The sequence below is a fragment of the Marmota monax genome, unplaced genomic scaffold (genome assembly GCF_021218885.2).
Source record: "Marmota monax isolate L192 unplaced genomic scaffold, Marmota_monax_Labrador192_F-V1.1 WCK01_AAM20220418_F8-fsc00078, whole genome shotgun sequence".
NCBI lineage: Eukaryota > Metazoa > Chordata > Mammalia > Rodentia > Sciuridae > Marmota > Marmota monax.
This window is the reverse complement of record NW_026694865.1, coordinates 5,060,156-5,077,151: the sequence shown is the minus strand read 5'-3', so window position 1 is coordinate 5,077,151 and position 16,996 is coordinate 5,060,156. Positions and strand designations below refer to the sequence as shown.

General features: G+C 38.0%; 1 non-coding gene across 1 annotated transcript; it reads left to right on the top strand.

Annotated features, from left to right (window-relative positions):
- Positions 1–11,207: 11,207 nt before the first annotated feature.
- Positions 11,208–11,347, top strand: LOC124080698 (U4 spliceosomal RNA). Its single transcript, XR_006847777.1, has one exon. It is a non-coding gene; the product is annotated as a U4 spliceosomal RNA (small nuclear RNA).
- Positions 11,348–16,996: the final 5,649 nt, after the last annotated feature.

Sequence of the window (16,996 nt, the reverse complement as noted above, 5' to 3'; positions counted from 1 at the left end):
TTAAACTAGCCAGGCGCGTCGGGACACGCCTGTAATGCCAGCGACTCGCCACGCTGTCGCAGGAGGATCTCCATCACCTCAGTAATTTAGCGAAACCCTGTCTTAAAAATGGGCTGGGGGGTATAACGTAAAGCGCCTCAGGTTATTTCTCCCAAAAAAGGAAAAAAGAAAAGAAAAACAAAAATGATATCTGCAGCAAATTATCTAACCATCCCGATTTGGCAAACCCAAAAGATAAAGTGTTAGCAAGAATATCCTAGGTACTTTTTTTTTTTTTTTGGTACTGGCATGCCTCCGTTTTTTGAGCTACACTTTCAACCATCTCTACTTTTCTGTATGTTGAAATTAAAAATTTAAAGAATGGATCAAATATGTGAAGAGAATATGACAAAATTGCCAGTTCTATGTGCCTGAAATTGTGTATGAAAATGTGTATGCACATTTTTGCTTTATTTTTCCATAAAAATATATGCAAATTAATATAAATTAACAAAATTAGCATCAGTTTGAAACAAATGTCTCAACTTCAGTACAAATGGCTGAGGCAGCAATTTTCTTTGCTGTTGATGCTGGGGACCACTGAGCTGGGTCCCCAACCCTATTTTGTATTTTGTGTGTGTGGTGGGGGGCTGGGGGATTGAAACCACGGCCTTGTGCGTGCAAGGCAAGCACTCTACCAACTGAGCTATATCCCCAGCCCAAAACTTTCTCATTTTGGAGGTGGGGGTTACCAGGGATTGAACTCAAGGGTATTTGACCACTGAGCCCCATTTCCAGCCCAATTTTGTATTTTATTCATTTTTGTGGTGCTGGAGATTGAACCCAGGGCCTTGTGCATGCCAGGTAAGCACTCTACCAAGTGAGCTATATCACCAGCTCCTATTTTGTATTTTATTTGGAGACAGGATCTCACTGAGTTGCTTAGCACCTGTTTTTTGTTTTTTGTTTTTTGTTTTTTTGGTACCAGGAATTGAACTCAGGCACACAATCACTGAGCCACATTCCCAGCCCTATTTTGTATTTTATTGAGACAGGGTCTCACTCAGTTGCTAAGCACCTTGCCCATTGCTGAGGCTGGCTTTGAAATCCTAATCCTCCTAATCCTGCCTTAGCCTCTCCTAGCCCCTGAGATTACAGGCGTGTGCCACCATGCCTGGCAAGAAATACACTCTTTATTATCCAGATATATCTGTATTATACACTTTTTGTTTAATCAAATAAATGTGAAAGCACTATGAGAAGTTAAAAAGTTATACACTCTCCCAAAACAAAACAAGAACTGAAAGTATACTCAGAGTATGAACTCAGGCCCATCATTTTCTGGTTGGTGACCTTTGTGCTTCAGTTTCCTCATTACAGTATTAATAAATAGTACCTACTTCCAGTTGTGAGGCATTAACAGTATCTATCATTAGCCACAAATTTTTTTTTTTTTTTTTTTTTGAGAGAAAGGAGAATTTTTTTTTTTTTAATATTTATTTTCGGCAGACACAACATCTTTGTTTGTATGTGGTGGTGAGGACCGAACCCGGGCCGCACGCATGCCCGGCGAGCGTGCTACAGCTTGAGCCACATCCCCAGCCCATAGCCACACCATTTTTAGAATGCTTTACTCTTAGGAAATGTCAAGATTTTGTTAAGTAATTGTAGACCCATGTGAATAAATGATCACACCTGTAAATAATTGGTATTGCCAAATCCAGATTGTCTTTTTTTCCTTATATGAAGACTAGGGGCTGGGGATGTAGCTTTGTAGTAGGGTGCTGACCCAGGCCCATTTGAGACCCTGGGTTCAAACCCCAGCACTGCAAACAACAAAAAAACAGAACTATCTTTTCTTTATCAGTTTCACCAAAAATATTCCTAAAGTACAAGTCATTAAAAATCTTTTAAGGGGCTGGAGTTGTGGCTCAGTGGTAGAGCACTTGCCCAGCATGTGTGAGGCCCTGGGTTCGATCCTTAGCACCACATATAAATAAATAAATAAAAATAAAGGTATTGTGTCCAACTATAACCAAAAAAATAAATAAAAATAAAAAGTCTTTTAAAACAATTTAAGGTTTAAAAAGTAAATAGGGGCCTAGTACAATGGTGCACACCTATAATCCCAGCAACTGGGGAGGCTGAGCAGGAGGATGGCAAGTTCAAGGCCAGACTCAGCAATTTAGTGAAGCCCTAAACAACTTATTGAAACCCTGTCTCAAAATAAAAAGAACTGGAGATGAGACTCAGTGTTATATACCCTGGATTAAATCCCTAGTAAAAAATAAAAATTAATATTTTTTTTTTTAGATAAAAAGAGTTGGGGCTGTTGCTCAGTGGTTAAGCACCCCTGGTTTCAATCCCTGGGATCAAAAACAAACAAAACTGAATAGGGTTAAAAAAGAAAAATGAAAACTATCAAAAGATCAAACATTGAGTACTGAATGTGCAAGTTTTTCTGGCAAACAGGGAACCAAGTCTACCACAGATCTAGATAGGCTTTCAAGATGTGGTTTGGAAGAAAAGAAGTGAGGTAAATCTTTTAAAACCAAAAGACCATGAATTACATCCCACATTAAAAAAAAAAAAAAAATTCTTGCTAAGCACAGTGGCACACACCTGTAATCTCAGCTATTTGGGAAGCTGAGGCAGGAAGATCACAAGTTTGAGGACAGCTTAGGCAATTTAGCAAGATGATGTTTCAAAATAAAATTTAGATAACTGGGCTGGGGATGTGGCTCAAGCGGTAGCGCGCTTGCCTGGCATGCGTTCGGCCTGGGTTCGATCCTCAGCACCACATACAAACAAAGATGTTGTGTCTGCCGAAAACTGAAAAATAAAAATAAATATTAAAAAAGAAAATTTAGATAACTGGGGATGCAGCTCAGTAGTAAAAGTGCCCCCCTTGGGTTGGAGTTGTAGCCACAAGCTGCTGGTCGAGCACTTGTCTAGCATGTGTGAGGCTTTGATTATCAGCACTACATATAAATAAATGAATAAAATAAAGGTCCATCAACATCTAAAAAAATATTTTTTTTAAAAATGCCCCTGGGTTCAATCACTAGTGGGGGAAAGTCTCAGACTGGGGATATAGCTCAGTGGTAGAGCATTTGGTTAGCCCACAAATCCTGGGTTCAATCCCTAGTAATATTGTAACAAACCCAGCCTCAGCAACTTATCAAGGCCCTGGCTCTAAAAGCTCCCTCTCACCTTCTGAATGTACCCCTTATTGCTCTAAGGCTTATTTATTTTTAATATTTTTTTTAGTTGTAGATGGACACAATGCCTTCATTTGTTTTGTTTTGTTTTGTTTTTTAATGTGGTGCCTCGGATCGAATTCAGTGCCTCATGCAAGCTAGGCAAGCACTCTACCACTGAGCCACAACCTGACCCAAGTTTTTTTTAAAAGTTTTTTTTTTTTTTCCTCTCCTCTCTGCTCTTCCCCCATCCCTAACAAGATTAGGGAGAAGTGTTATCTTTTCTTCCCCAAGTTAATTGCCCTTGTACACACCCACTACAAGAAGGAGATGCCTACAGAGGATCTGGGAAGTGAATATCTCCCAAATTAACAAGTGAATCCTAACACGCCTTTAGGGTACCCTGAGACCCCCCCTTAGGATTCCCTACCATAGCACACCTGGAAGGTAATCCTTGAAAGGTTCCTTTAAAACCCTCCAGTACTTCCTGATCAAGAGTCACAACCTTTGGAACTGGAGTCCTCTGTGTTTCTCCTTTGCTAACAAAGCAATAAACTTTTTTCCTTTTTTGCTCAAAACGGTGTCCTCATTATTAAATTGGCGTTGATTGCATTAGGGACAGGGACCGAGTTTTTTGTTACACTGTGATGGCAAAACCAGACCTGGTTGTGATGGTGGGCTGGGGCTGTAGCTCCGTGGTGGAGCTCTTGCCTAACGTGTGAAGCACTGGGTTCAATCCTCAACACCACATAAAGATAAATAAATAAATAAAATAAAGGTATTGTGTCTGTCTACAACTAAAAATATATTTTTAAAAAATGAGTTAGGTCCAGTGGCACACGCCTGTTATCCCAGTGACTCCAGAGGCTGAGGCAGGAGGATCATGATTTCAAACCCAGCCTCAGCATCTTATCAAGGCCCTGGCTCTAATAAAATATATAAAAAGGGCTTGGATGTGGCTTAGAGGTTAAGCGCCACTGGATTAAATCCCTGGTTAAAAAAAAAAGTTATGGTCATAAACCAATGCCTGAGGAAAGGGTCAGTTTTGTCCTCCCTACCCCCTAGCCTTTCTCTGGGAAGCATAATTAACCATGAGTCCCTACCTTTTGGGTTATAAATAACTGCCTTAGGAGCCGGACTGCACTCTTGAAATGTAAAAGAAGCCTGTGAAAAGAGCCCTTTCTTCTTACCTGTTTCTGTAAGCAAGCTGTATGTTAGAGACCCTGCACCAGGCTGCCAGTTGCATAAATTAGGGCTTTTTTTCTTTTTCTTTTTTTTAAGAGGAAAAAGCTCCAATGATAGGATGGGTCTAAAATGATGCCAAACAACCTATAAATGTAGACACTGTGAATCAGGGCTCAGAATTTGGAGTTTCGTTTTCCTCTGGGCCTGCTGGCATGATAGAACATTTAGATTCTCCTCTCTGAGTGCTGCTTGCTGCTTCCAGATCAGTCTGTTTCCCGAAACAGTACCTTGAAGGAAAAAAAAGCAAAATCTTCAGGTCTTGTTGATTGCTGTTTTGGGGGTTTTTTGTGTTTTTTTTTTTGGGGGGGGGGTTGTTTTAGTATAAACAGAGACAGAAATATTTCAGTTACAAATATAAATCATCATTGTCCACATATGGTATAACTTTGATTTTCATTAGAATCAATGAAACTAAAGTGGCAATTTTCAGTTTTATTAAAATAAAGTGATTTTAAAATTGTTTACAATAGCTTCTTTAACGCTTGAGATTTTTACCAGTTTATAACTTTGTTACAAAGATAATCAGCATAACATATTTGATAGATTTGTTTGTATTTAAGGAAGATCACTTGATTGGCTGGTTTTATCTGGACTCCTCACTTAGGTAAACACTGAGCTGGCTGGAGATAATGGTCTGCTGTGTACTTGAGGACTCTGTCTCAAAAATATGGCTACCCTTGCCCCCCTGACTTGTGTGTGACAAATCAAAATTGTGATGATATCACCTAGGCAGGTCTGCAGTGGCATTAGCAACCAAGGTGACAAGGCAGGGTTTACAAATTAGGATCAACTCAACTGCAAATTACAGGAAGCAAAAGGGAAAGAAAAAGAAAATAAGCTAAATAAACTAAAATTCTAATAAACAAGATCGAATTTTGTCTTTCCCATATAAGAAGTCTTAAGGTAGTAAATCCACAGTCAGCATTGGGCTCCATGTTTTTAGAATCCAGTCCCCTATCTCCTTACCATGCAATCATTCCTCTCTCAAGTTTGTCTCTCAAGCTCTGTCCAAGAGCTCTCACTTGCCAAGTTCCAACTATATTCTGGTCAATAGGAAAGAGGAAAAAAGATTGAGATGGCCCCACATTTTCAGAACATTTCCCAGAAGCTGCATACAATTCTGGTTACTCCTATTATCCAGAATGTAATCAATCACATGGTCACACCTAGGTGTAAGGGATGATAGGAATGTAATCTTTATTCTTGTTGGCCACATGCCCAGTAGGAACACAGGATTTCTACAACTGTGGAAGAGGGGTGAAACGATGTCAGGCACAACTAGCAAATGACCATAAATAACAAGATTGAAAAAAATGAATACATTAATTTTGCAAATTTACCATTTGCAAAAATATGAAGCATATGATACTTAGTATTTTAATAAGAATGTACACAAGTAATTCTCAGCATAAGACTTATTTTGTCACTGTAAACCGATTTATACCTTTGGGAACCTAAGAACTTATCTTCAAACCACAATATTGGCTCTACTAATAACTAAAAGCCTGATCAATTCACTTTATTGTTTTGAGTCTGGTCTTTTGTAATATACAAGGTATAGATTAAATGACCCCAAAGGTATTATTTTAATGAAGAATACTAAAGCCTAAAGTAAAAATCAACAGGTATTGACTGAGCATTCTATTTTTGTAATAAAACAGTGTCTTTTCTGTTAATAAGCTTACAGTTAAATTGGTAAAGTAAGATAACCTTTGAACACATGGAAAATGTCTAGGGATGCCCATTATTTTATGAGTTCATTCCCGAGACAAAAGAGAAAAACTCACCTTCCCAGGGCTCCATGTGTCAGATGTATACTGTATACTCTGGTCTCTCAACTGCATGAGATTTCAAGTCAGAAGAGAGATGGAGTGAAGATGGAGGCACTACTTGGAATTTCATTGTGATACAATAACCAGCATCCAAAAATAGTAGGGCAAGAGGTGTTAGAGGTCATGTTCAGTGTCTAGTGTCAGCAGCGAGAGTGGGAGATCTACTTGCACCCCATGGTGGCATCAACAAGATCAACATTAGAATAGCAGAACAATATAATTTTGGTATTAGTCCTATATAGCTACTGAGCCTTTTTTCTGCACACTCATAGATTCTAGGAGACATCTGGATCCTTTAATAAATATATTTTCTGTTTAAACTAGAAATGAGACTAGATTCTGTTATTTGCAACTGTGGATCCTAACTAAAACACACTGACTGATTATAATTAAGACAACATATAATTAAATGTTGATTAATTTGGAAATAATAGATTGATAAGTGCTACAACCCAGGCACAGTGGTGCACACCTATATCTTAGTGCCTTAGGAAGCTGAGGCAGCAGGATCATGAGTTCGAAGCCAGGCTCAGTAATTTAGCGAGGCCCTAAGCAGTGAACCCTGCTCAGGGTTCAATGAGACCCTGTTTCAAAATAAAACACAAAAAAAGAGCTGGAGATGTGGCTCAGTGGTTGAGCACTGTGAGTTCAATCCCCAGTACCAAATAAATAAATAAATAAGTGCTATGGATGTTCTGAAGAAAGAAAAATGAACAAGAGTTGTCAGGGAAGACTTTTGGAAAGATCTGGAACTTGAGCTGTATCTTGGAATTAAGTAGGATTTAAATAGATGGATAGACAGTTGTTTTAAGATAACAGAAGTATAAAGAAATAATTAACTTTTGTAGGTGTGGTGGTGCATATCTGTAATCCCAGCAACTCTGGAGGCTGAGGCAGGAGGATTCCAAGTCCCAGGCCAACCTGGACAATTTATCAAGATCCTGTCTCAAAAAATAAAAAAAAGGGATTGGACATGGTGGTGCACACCTGTAATCCCAGTGACTTGGGAGGCTGAGACAGGAGGGTTGTAAGTTCAAAGTCAGTATCAGCAACTTAGTGAGGCCCTAAGCAATTTAGTGAGACCCTGGAGGGGGGGGGGGGGAGGGAGAGAGGGAGGAGGGGAGGGGATTGAAATAACTTGTGTTGGGAAAATGGAAAATAAAATTGGGATATGACATAATTAACTGATACTGAGAAAAATAAAATTGGGATAGCTATGTTTTTGGTGGGTTCAATCCTTAGCACTTTACCATTGATCTACATCCCTAGCGTTTTGAAACAGGGTCTTGCTAAATTGCTTAAGAGTCTAAGTTGCTAAAGCTGGCTTAGAACTTGCAACCCTCCTGCCTCAGCCTCTTGAGTTGCTGGGATTATAGGTGTGTACCACTGTGCCCATACAGGATAGCTATTTTTTTAAAAATAATTATTTTATTATTTTATTTATTTTTATGTAGTGCTAAGGATTGAACCCAGTCCCTCACACATGCTAGGCAAGCATTCTGCCATGGAGCTACAGCCCAACCCAGGGACAACTATTTTAAACAGAGAGATCACATCATGTATTCTTTTGTTAATACATCCTCATATTAAATATTATTTTAATATAATATTGGATACATATAAAACATGTTTTCACATGTCATAATAAAAACTGTGAATCTAATATCCATTCTAAGAATTGGTCTATATGTTCCATATATGAGTTTATTTCCCATTCTCCTGAATCCTCCAGCTTACTGAGATCACTCCTATTTTGAATTTTATATTTACCATTCTTTTTAAAAATAGTTTTAGAGCTGGGCACGGTGGTGAACACCTGTAATCCCAGCATCTTGGGAAGCTAAGACAGGAGGATTGTGACTTCAAAGCCAGCCTCAGCAATGGCAAGGCACTAAGCAACTCTGTGAGACCCTGTCTCTAAATAAAATGCAAAATAGGGCTGGGGCTGTAGCTTAATAGTTGAGTGCCCCTGAGTTTAATCCCTGGTATCCCCACTCCCCGAAAAAATAGTTTTAGCATATACATATGGGCCCAAAATATAAACAATTTTAATACGGTTTGGGGGCTTTATAAAAATTAAAACTATATGCAGTCTGTTGGGCTTGCTTGTCTTACTCTATATTTTGTTCTGTGATTCTTTCACATTGTTTCAGATAACTGTAGTTCAGAAAATTTTCACTGCTGTATACTATTCTATTTTTGAATCACTACAGTTTATTTAAGCATTCTCTCATTGAAGAACATTTGGAATGTTTCCAGTTGTTTTGCAACCATGAACAGTGTTACTTTTGAGCATTCTTTTTTCCCCTTGGTACTGGGGATTGAAACTAGCTGCTCTCTACCACTGAGCTAAATCCCCAGCCCTCCATAAAATTTTATTTTGGAACAGGATATCACAAAGTTTTCCAGGTTGGCCTGGAACTTGCCATCCTCCTACATCAGCTTCCCAAGATGGGTGGGACAGTGTGTGCCACCATGCCTGATGTGTGTTTGTGTGTGTATAGACACACACACATTCTTATACATGTAACATATATGTTAATTAAAGGAGCAAAAACTTGAGAAAATAGGAGAGAATGATTTAAGTCACAAGCAGAAGGGATAGCCTTTGATTGGAGGGTGAATTACTTCACTCTTTTTTAAAATTTTTTAATACTTTTATTTATTTGTTTATTTTTATGTATTTTGTGCTGAAATCAAACCCAGTGTCTCACATAGGCTAGCCAAGCGTTTACCGCTGAGCCACAACCACAGCCCCTACCTGTCTCTTAATATGAAGGACAATAAGTTTAGATGCAGGTGTGACAGTTTTGTGATAGGAAGAGTCAAAGAAGATAAAACCAGGTCACTCCAGAGTTGAGGTTTTCTCAAGAAAGCACAATGAAAAATAAAAGAGACATGGACTTGAAGTTTTTGCAGAAAGCAACTTAACCACTGAACTGGATCTGAGCTGAATGGAGAAATGACTACGGAAGGAGACAGGGTTAAGGTGGAAACTTAACTGAATTTGAGCTCTGGATGGTGCTTGAGGTTTGATTCTAGGCAAGCACTGGAGCAAGTAAGCCAAAAAAAAAATACAATTGCAGATTGTAGACTGTCTTGGTGGCTCACACCTGCAATCCCAGCTCCTTGGGAGGCTGAGGTGGAAGGACAATTAGAGCACAGAAATTTGAATCAAGCTATGCAACATAATGAGACCCCATCTCTTAAACAAACAAACAAACAAAAAGGGTAGAGTGCTTAAATTTTTTTTTTTAGTTGTAGATGGACACAATATCTTTATTTTTTATTTACTTTTATGTGGTGCTGAGGATGGAAGCCAGGGCCTCACACTTGCGAGGTGAGTGCTCTACCACTGAGCCACAACCGCAGCCTAAAGGTTTAAATTTTGATACTGGAGACTGTACTATTTTAGAATCATGCAAATGCCCAGGATTTCAGCTACAGTCTCTCTATTCTTCATAGTTCAAATACAGTTGATTTAACACTGATCATTTTCACTTTCACTGCCTGTGTCTCTCCCAAAATTTATTTATTTATTCGTCCCCCCACCTCCTTCCCTTCTTTCTCTCTTACTTTTTGTGATCCTGGGGATTAAACCCATGTCCTCATACATGCTAGGCAACTGCTCTACCTCTGAGTCTTATCCCCAGCACCTTCCCAAGATTCCTGTAAGTTCACAGTGAGATGGGTTTTCATGATTATATGGGCCTCTGAGTTGCTCAATCTCACATCTTATTACTGTTCTAAAACATTCAACGTAGGCCTGTAGGCCCTTTCTCCAATTTCAACAATAAAATTACTCCTGTAGTTTTCATGGGGAGAGAGTTACATGGTACTTGATCAAGACTGCTTCTTTTTTTTTTTTTTTTTGGTACCAGGGATTGAACTCAGGGCCACTTAACCACTGAACCATATCCCCAGCCTTTTTTTTATATTTTATTTTAAGACAGGGTCTCACTAGGTTGCCTACAGCCTAAATTGCTGAGGCTGGCTTTGAACCTGAAATCCTCCTGCCTCAGCCTTTCCAGCCACTGGAATTATCTTCCACCATGCGGCCTGCTGTACCTGGCTAAAGCCTTCATCCTAATGTTACCTTCCCTATTTTTCTCCTTCCTTCCCATGTCTTCTGTTGTGTAGACCATGTTCCCCAGTTTTCTTAAGCTTGAAGCTGGCTAACACCCTCAGGTTGAACTAAGAAGCAATGTAAACAGGTGCTTACCAACTTAAAGGACTTATTAAAATACAGTATTCTTCCCAACTAGAATATTTCACTTCCACAGAGGACTTTAATGCCATATATTAAAGCAGTAAATTGTTCTCATCTCCATCCAAATACAATGTGATCCAACTGAAATGGTTGTGTTGTTTTGAGAAGGGATCTGGCTATGTTGCTCTGCTGGATCTCCCAGCTCAGGAGATCCTTCTGCCTCAGCCTCTGAGTAGGTACAGGCATGTACCACCATGCTTGGCTCATCCAACTATAATTTGATGGAAAAGAAGGGTAATAAGAAAGCATTCCCACTGGGCATAGTGGCATACACCTGTGATCCCAGGAGGTCAGGAAGCTGAGGCAGGAGGATCACAAGGTCAAAGTCAGCCTCAGAAACTTAGTGAGGCCCTAAGCAACTTAGCAAGATGCTGTCTCAAAATTAAAAAAAAAAAAAAGAAAGAAAGCACTCAACTATGCAGCATAAGAAGACCAGCACCGTTTGATTTCATGTCTCACTTTTTAAATTACTTATACTATATCCTCAATAGTAAAGGTAAGTTATTTTGCAATTCTGAAAAATATTTGAAAAAAAAAACTTTAGGTTTTTATAAACTCTCACAATTTTGAAATGTCTTTTGTTCAAATGTTTGAAAAGAACATTCTTACCAGGTGAGGGAGCTGGGGAGCTATCCCTAAGCATTTTCACAAGGAAGGAGTATTACTAAAGATTTAAAGGTTAGCTTTGCACAGAGGCAGTATTGTAGCCTATGAAATTTATCTGAGGTATGATTATTGCTATTGAAAACTTTTCCCAATACTATGCTATGACAACTTGAAATATAGTCAGCCTAGGCAATTTTTGACAGTCTCTATGGAGACTGATTAAAACAAAACAAAACAGGTGCAATGGTCAGTTCTTGCCTGTAATCTCAACAACTGGGGAGGCTGAGGCAGGAGGATGACAAGTTGAGGCCAGCCTCAGCAATTTAGTGAGGCCCTAAGCATCTTAGTGAGACCCTGTCTCAAACTAAAAAAAACAAAACAGACTGGGGATGCAGCTCAGTGGTAAAGTACCCCTGGGTTAAATCTCTAATATTAAAAAAAAATTGTTCTTTAAAGAAAATGAAGAGGCAAACTAATAGGCAAGAAAAGAATCATTGCAAATATATGCCTGACAAAGGACTTGTATCTGGAGAATATAAGAATTCTTATAACACCATAATAGACAAAAAATTTAAAATGGCAAAAAAATTCTAAACATTCACTTTGCCAAAGAAGATATCTGTATGTCAAACAAGCACAAAAATAGTCTGAATATCATTAGTCAGTAAGGACATATAAATTAAACTACAACGAGACACAACTACACAAAGTTTAAAGTTTAAAAAGACTGATCCTACCAAATATTGACAAGGATGTAGAACAAATGGAACTCTCCTTGGGTACTGATAGGAATGTAACAGAGTTTAAACACTTAAGAAAATAGTTTGGAAGTTTCTTAAAAAGTTAAACATATAACTACTATATGACCCAGGCTTTTACTCTTAAGTTACCTATATAAAAGAAATGATTTGTACACAGATAAAGACTTGTACCAGATGTCTATAGCACTTCTGTTTGTAATATCCAAAAAAGCAGGTGTTGGGGAACCCAAATATCTATCAAAAGGTAACAAGGGCTGGGGTTCTGGTTCAGTGGTAGAGTGCTTGCCTAGCATGTGTGAAGCACTGGGTTCCATTCTCAGCACAACATAAAAATAAAATAAAATAAATAAAGGTATTGTGTCTATCTACAACTAAAAAAATTTTTAAAAAGAGTAATAAATTGTGATATATCCATAAAATGACATAGTATTTGCAATCAGTGAGTCAACTGATATATACAACAACATGGGTGAATCTTTTTTTTTTAAAGTACCATAAAGGTACTTTTTTAAAAAATTATTTTTTAGTTGTAATTCGACAGAATACCTTTTATTTTGTTTATTTTTATATGGTGCTGAGGATCGAACTCAGGGCCTCTCACATGCTAAATGAGCACTCTACCACTGAGCCCCAACCCCAGCCCCAACATAGGTGAATCTTAAAAGTGCAAGTGAAAGAAGTCAGACCCCCCAAAAAAAATCCAAAGGGGGGATATATTTAACAATTCCATTTACATAAAATTCTACAAAATGCAAACTATAGTGGGAGAAGGGACAGATGAGAAAGAGTTTCAAGACGGGCATATAAGGACACTATTGGGGATAATTGATACGTTCATTATACTAATTGTCATGATGGTTTATTTGCGTATGTCAAAACTATTCAAAATGTACACTTTAGGGCTGGGATGTAGCTCAATTATAGTTTATAGCAAGGCCATAGATTCAATCCCCAAGATAAAAAAAATATATTTATTTGGGGTTGTGAGGCACTGGGTTCAATCCTCAGCACCACATAAAAATAAATAAAATAAAGGTATTGAGTCCATCTACAACCAAAAAAAATTTTTTTATAAATACCCTGGCTTCTTGTTGTTTTGAATAAAGTAAAATAAAGTAATATATGTAACTAGACAGAAAAATAAAATACAAAAAAAGGTATATAAAATGAAAAGAAAAAGATCCTCTTCCCACTTAGCAAGTCTTTCTTTCAAAGAAACCAATATCAACAAATTGTTATAGTTTCCCAAAGGAAAAAGATACATTGATTTGTGTTTACATTTTATTTTTATGAAACAAATGCCGAAACAAACATCCCCATTGCACATCTGTGATTATTTTTCTAAATAAAGTCCTAAATTTGAACTATAAGCATGATGGATATTATATGAAATTACTTTCTAAAAAAAGAGTTTTACAGGGGCTGGAGAAGTAGCTCAATGGTAAAGGACGTGCTTAGCATGTACAAGGCCCTGCCTGGATTCAATCACTAGCAACATCAAGAGAGAGAAAGAGACAGAAGTGGGGGGAGATATTTTAGGAATTAAATTTGAATGATATTTAGGTTTGTCAATTTCTAAATTTGGCCTCAAATTTATAAAGCTTAAAAGAATTATAAAGTATGATAAATTAAAATCTATTGAATTTATATAAAATATGGTATGATATCAGTTGAAATTGAAGGTATTAAAACTGGAGGAAGGGCTGAGGATGTGGCTCAAGCGGTAGCGCGCTCGCCTGGCATGCGTGCAGCCCGGGTTCGATCCTCAGCACCACATACAAACAAAGATGTTGTGTCCGCTGAAAACTGGAAAATAAATATTAAAAATTCTCAAAAAAAAACTGGAGGAAAGGAAAAATAATCTTTGTTATTTATGATATTATAAGATATTTAGTGTCATTTTTTTTTTTCCCCTCAGTACTGGGGATCAAACCTAGGGCCTTGCACATGCTAGGCAAGCACTCTACCACTGAGCTAAATCCAAAGTCTTTCTAATTTTTTATTTTGAGGTAGGGTCTTGCTAAGTTGCCCAGGAAGACCTTGAATTTTTGATCCTCCTGCTTTAGATTCCTTGGTAGCTGGAATTACAGGTCTGAACTATCACCAGCACCTGCTTTAGTGTCTTTATAATTGAAAATATCACCACCAAACAAATCCACTTTATGACTGTCTAACAAAATTAATTTTACCTATCTACTATTTGGCAACATAACAGACTTTATTTTCTTGCTAAGTTCCCAGGATGGTCTCAAACTCATGGGCTCAAGTGATCCTCCCACCTTGGTTTCCTGAGTGCTGGTCCTACTGAATCCAGCTAAAAGATCACAGGGACTCAGAAGATATCCCTCTTTTACCTCTCAGTAGCTATGTGACCCTGGAGGACACCATCATACCCTGAGAGGCTGTTTTCACAATTATAAAGTGAGCTGATTGGGCACCAGGACCTCTATAATCTAGTTCTAAAATTCAAAAATGAACTCAGTCTCCCATTGTCCAAGTGCAAAAGCCTCATATCAGATGTCAGTCTAGGATCTAGTTACAAAGGTCTACCTATTCAGAGAAAGCATAGAAAGGAGCGAAGGTAAATAGCCTTATGGTTCAGCAGTAATCTAATGACAAAACATAATACTTTATATTTTATGAGGCTGTACAATTACAACAACCTGGCACATTGTGGAGAAGAGATTCCTTGCTCCCTGGGAGTATATAAAACTACAAAACACAAAGATGTACCAGTAATTATAGTTTATAATACCTTAAAATACATATAAACCCAGGACTATGTGTCATACATGTTTTATTATTGGAAACAAAATTCTTTTCAGGCAAATTCTCAGGTCTCTATAAGTTGATCTGCCTCTGAGCAAGAACAAATTATAGAAAGATGTATAATCAGACTTTCTGATGACTCTGCCTGTGTAAGTCCCATATTATCTGATCACAGCTTCAGATCACTAAAGCTCAAGTGGTCACTTATTTTAAATTTCTTGCCTGTAATCTTCACAATATACCTGACAGGAGAAGGATGCTGCAGGAATTTTCCATTGAGTAAAGAAATCATTAAGAAGAAGAATATTTATTTATTTTGGGGGGAGGGCACTGGGGATTGAACTCAGAGGTGCTTTAGGACTGAGCTATATTGAAAGCTCTTTTTATTTTTTAATTTTAATACAGAATCTCACTATACTGCTTAGGACATAGCTAAATTGCTGAGGCTAGCCTAGAATTATTGATATCTCCTGTTTCAGCTTCCAAGGTCGCTGGGATTACAGGCATGCACTACTGCACCTAGCAAGAGGAATTTAGAAAAGATCAATGACAACAAGCATTTAAATGAATGCCTTAGGAAAGAAAATTGAGATTTGTTTAATCTTACACCAGACTGAGAATAAGAATATCCGGGATCTGGATCCTAGACTGACTCCAAAGGAAGTCAGATTTCCTTCTCCATAGCTACTCTCTAGGAAACTGGTGAGTCCCAAGTGTATCTTCTTTCACTGTGCTACCCAAGGGTAAAAATCAAAATAACACAGTACTACATCTGTGAAGCCAGGGTGAAGTACCTACCCCCACCCTCCAAAAGCATAGGTTTTGGATCTCACATCCTGTCTGGTTTAAGCCACATCCTTAGATAGCACCTAAAATTGCATCATCCTCCACCCTTGTGGAGGCATCTTTTCCTTTAAATGAAGGGCAAGTCACCATTAAAAGTGGTTCCCAAAATAACCCAGTGGTTTCATTGCCATCGGAATATCTGACATCAAGACTGAGGAAGCGGATGCATCTCCTCCGAGGGGGAGGGACCCTGGTGTTAACCTTCACACTTGACTCTACTCAGTTACTCAACAGGAACAGCTGCCAAACCCATGAACTTAAAAATCCAGACAATGGGTTACATTCCTCACCTCCTAATTATTTAAAAAATTTAATAAATAGCTTCACATGAACAGAATGAGTTTTAGGCAAAGGGAACTAAAGATAGTAAAAACATTTGATCATCTGATAGGGGCTGGGGACATAGCTCAGTTGGTAGGGTACTTGCCTTGCATGCACAAGGCCCTGGGTTCAATCTCAAACACCAAAAAAAAAAAAAAAAAAAAAAAAAATTGATAAAGAGCCAGAACCAGAACTCTCTCATTAGAGTGTAGGAACATGTGGTAGTAAAGATTAAAAACCAAAAAAAAGGGCGGGGGGGAAGGTGGAACTTTTCATATGGAATAACTTCTGTTTGCAATACTCAGAAGTGTTTTAGTTTTGAATTTCCCCACTGAACTTTTCATAGCATGAGAATAAAAGAATCTTAATTTGTAAGGGGACAAATATGGACTTGCCTCTAAAATAAAACTCATAAACTGATTATATAAAAAAACTGATTCTATAATACCAACTGTATTCAATACAGTTGCAGATGAACACAGGAGTCATATAACCAGATTATCATTGAGTAGTATATCATGAATGGTTTTTATTACCTTTTTTTTTTTTTGGTACTGAGGATTGAACTTGGGGGCACTTAACCACTGAGCCACATCCCCACCGCCCCCTTTTTTGTATTTTATTTAGAGACAGGATCTTGCTGAGTTGTTTAGGGCCACACTAAGTTGCTGAGGCCAGCTTTGAACTTTCGATCCTCTGGCCTCTGCCTTCTGAGCCCCTAGGATTGTAGGTGTGCACCACCGCGACTAGCAGTTTTTATTACCTTTTAAGTTCTTTTTTTTTTTTTTTTGAGAGAGAGAGAGAGAGAGAGAGAATTTTTTAATATATATATTTTTTTTAGTTTTTCGGTGGACACAACATCTTTGTTTGTATGTGGTACTGAGGATCGAACCAGGCCACACGCATGCCAGGCGAGCGCGCTACCGCTTGAGCCACATCCCCAGCCCCCTTTTAAGTTCTTTTCTGGCTCTCCCCTCCCACATAAGCTGATACTAATATTTTAAAAACACAACATTTGAAATGAAAATTATAAAATACTTAGAAGACACAAAGCGTTTGAGAAAGGCCTATATTATTCTTTCAATGTAAAAAACAAAACAGAATAAAACTATATTTGGGTCAATTCGCCTACTTTTTAGGATTAAAAAAAAATGTACAGTGGCACAT